Genomic DNA, 3766 nt, shown 5'->3' with positions numbered 1-3766 from the left:
ACATTTTTTCTGGTTCTATCACTTGAACATAGATCATCTCAGACTGTGCTTCAGAATCCCCCTGAGGCAAGGGAAGAAAGTAAACTAAATCATACCTGGTGCTGAAGTTTGCAATGTGGTTCATCCTTAATTGTAAATTATACTGCATGTGTGCATGTGCATGTGCATGTGCGTGTGTGTGTGTGCATGAACGAATCCTAAATCATTTAGTCAGGGAACAATCATATCACACCACTTGCTAGAAAAGGCCATTCACCAGTCTAATGGCAGAAACTGTGAATATGGGGGCAGAAGGGAAGCTGCTGGTTTATAGCAAAAATTTCTTGCAGAAATAGTGCAACAGATTATTATGAATTGTGAAAAAATCATGGAAGATGTGGCCTTAGTGAACAGAAAAAGGAGATATATCTTGTCAGACAGGTGACCAGCAATGGAAAAAGAAACACTCTTCTAAAGCCAGTCCCCTAATTTTTGTGAATGAGTTATATAAATGCTTTTTCTCATTGATATTAGAAGTGTTTCTACTTCCAGAGTGTGAGAAAACAGCTGAATATCTATTTCTTCTTTGCATACCAGCACTCTCTGTCTCTCTATTTACATAATATGTTAAAGAGACAGGCCTAAATCCAAAATCCCTGAGGCTCTAAAGGACAACTGAAGACCCCAGCCCCAGTTCTGAGCCACATTAGCCTCCTTCTGTATCACTTGGGCAAAAGAAACAGTAAAATCCCCCATGTCCTTGAAAAGGGATACTCCAAAGCCTGGAGCTGAAATGGGTGATCCGGCACCCCCTGACTGCAGCAAAACGCAAGCAGTCAGGTCAGAGCACTGGGCTTTGGCAGTCGCTGGTGGGCATGCGGGCCTGTGGCAGCCTCCAGGGCAGGCTGGCAATGGCATAAGCAACTGGACAAAGCCTTTGTAAAAGAAAGTGAACCGTGTGTCTCCCTAGCAGCTTCTGCATGAGTATGCACGGGTGTGATGTGTTTGCATGTATAAGTACATATGTGCAGGTGCACATTCTTACCCAGAGCACTTTGCTGGCCATCTTCAAAGTCTGGCGGACATATGGCACAGCAAACTGAAAACCTCACCCATGAAGCTATGAGCAACAAATACCTCCATCTCCTCTGCTTGCACGCACAGCTCGGCACCTGCAAAGCAGCGTTGCCCTACTGCCTGTGTGTGCTTTGAGCCTTCAGCATAACCACCAATGATCTGTTCATGTTTTCCTCCCACACACCATGCTTTATTAACACAGGAACTCAGTAGGAGGGGAAATGCCATTGAGCAGGTATCCCCTTTCAGGCTTTGCTTCTTCTGCTCCCTAAAATACCTCTTGCTGGAAGAGTCTGCAACTGGGGCAATTCATAAATCCCTTTACAGCCAGTGACTCCAAATCTGCAAGGATAAAAGGAGAGAGCAAGTATTACTAGCACTCACTGCCCAGAGAAATCCCTCCCCAGCCATCCTCCTCACCCAACAACAGAATTGTCTAGCAGTCAGAGTTTATTCATCAGTAGGTACCACAGGCTCTGCAGAAAAGAATTAGAGATAATTTTGAACATCCTGTCATTCCCTATGGCACATTGTACCTCACAGATTGGTAATTGAAACATTTATTTCCTCAGCAGCAAATAAAGTCTTCTTGCATTTGTTTTCTTCCTCCCATTACTGAGTGTAAAGTAAGAAAAGAGATTTATTTCTTGGGACTGTGTTTGGGCTGCCCAGGTTAATTTAACAGAGAGCTGTTAATGTAATAATAAAAACATTCTACATAAAACTACTTGTTTTTTCCAGTGTATTGATTTCAGCAGCAGATTTGCTATAAAATGACTTGCAACATGGATAATAGGATATCTCAGTCTGTGAAACTGTTTGTGGGAGCAAGGGTACAGGAGAGAAGGGGGCACAATCCTTCCCTCTGACAGAGAGGAGGAGGCTATACATAAGAATGAGAAAGCCTCCTTTCCCCAGAAAGCTCGGGTGTGAGGGAGTGCTCTGCCTCAGGGCATTTCTCCGTGCTTAGTACAGCTTCCCTCCCCCAGAATCGCTCAAAATACAGAGGTAAGTCATCTGCTCCTAAAGAAAAGAAAAACAGATTGCTGGCTTTCCCTAGCTCCATTTGCCTTTCATTACCTCAAACAGAGGTAATGTTTATAGACAGTGCTTCTCTCATGGGATAAACAGCCATTGCCTCTAAATGTTTTTTACCTTGCAGATCATGTAAAAAGGTATAACTAAACATTATTTTGTTCATGTACAATAAATGTTTTATAACTTGTTGAGGTTTTGTAAACATTCTTTGCCATTTCTCCAGTACTCAGTGTCATAGCAGCATCTCAGCTCAGCCTGGGACGCTCATCTTCTGTCTGACGAGCTGAATGTGGCGAGATGATAGGCGAGCTGAGCAGGTTTGGGAGCATGGGAAATCTTAGATGTGTGGCTTCCTATGAGATACAGGGCAAACTGATATCCACAAGCTGTGCATGTAACAGGCTAAGGGATTCAGTACTAAATCTCCTGTATTTTCTGCCCCACAAAGAGCACTAGTAACAGAAGAGTTGCAGAGAAGTTTTCACCTCCACTAGAAGACCAGAGTAGAAGGCCTAAAAATTCTGAATTTGAGTCTGAATCCTGCTGTTACTGATGGCACATGTATCAGCGCAGAGAATAGCCTTATGAATAAATAGCTTTCATGGATCAGGATGGAATGATCATGAGAGAATAATAGGTACTGTCTGGAAGGCAATGGTTATCTATTTATCATCAGTACTGGGACCCTGAAATAATAACAAATTGTTCAGTAACTAAAAAAAGGTCTTTCTGTATATTTGTGTGTGTGTGTGTGTGTGTGTGTGTGTATGTAAGAAAGAGGAGGTTGCTAATTTTCTCAAATATTCTGACTGGGTTTTGGATAATGGGTGGAGCAACTACTACTTTCTACATTCCTCATTGGTGATTTAGATTTGCATGAAGCTTTTTAACAAGTTTTTATTTTGAGAACAAGTCTAATCTGTGTTGGAATTACTGCCCTGTGAATTCCAAGCTCAGGACAAAAGTAGGGTAAAGGTAGATTCAAAGTAGAAGTCAAACCTATAGCAGAGAGACAAAATCTGAATAGAGCAAAATATAAAGAGCAGGGGATGTTTTAACTTGTTTTAAAGAAGAACGCCTGCAGGTTTGTTTGTGTGCTTTGAACTATAAGTTGTTGGTATTAATCATTTTCTAGCAGAAAAGAAATCTGGATTTGAGACTTTCAGACTAGCAAACAGGAGAAAAAGCAACATCAAAAAATACTAGAAGCATCCATAGAAATATTCGACCTGGTTTATGAAAACAGGAACTAAATTACTGCAGATCAGACGATGGAAGAGAAGAATCTCCTAAAACATGGGGATGCGAAGGCAACACAGCTACACTTGTGATTCTGAATTAAAAATAAAAATTGTCAAAAGATCACTATGCTCCAGCCTGCAAACTTCTGCATGTTATGTTGTGACAATCATTTGGATGACCTGGTGAGCCCTACCTAAACTGAATGTATTTTTAATAGAAAAATCATTCAAGTTCATTTTCAAAACAACAAATTGAAGAATAAAGAAATTAAGAAAGCCATTTTCTGTGACTGGTTGGGGAAAGGAAATAAGACAGAGAGAGCCCTTTCAGGGAAATCCAGGAAAAAGTGAAGGAGAACGTGGCGTGGAAGCTGGAGTATATGACAAACTAGAGAAGAAATCCAAGAAGAAAGCAACTAAAGTAAAGGAGT

This window comes from Apteryx mantelli, chromosome 1, assembly GCF_036417845.1.
Source record: "Apteryx mantelli isolate bAptMan1 chromosome 1, bAptMan1.hap1, whole genome shotgun sequence".
In the NCBI taxonomy this organism is placed as follows: Eukaryota; Metazoa; Chordata; class Aves; order Apterygiformes; family Apterygidae; genus Apteryx; species Apteryx mantelli.
The sequence above is the reverse complement of the archived record's forward strand: the minus strand, read 5'-3'. Positions refer to the sequence as shown.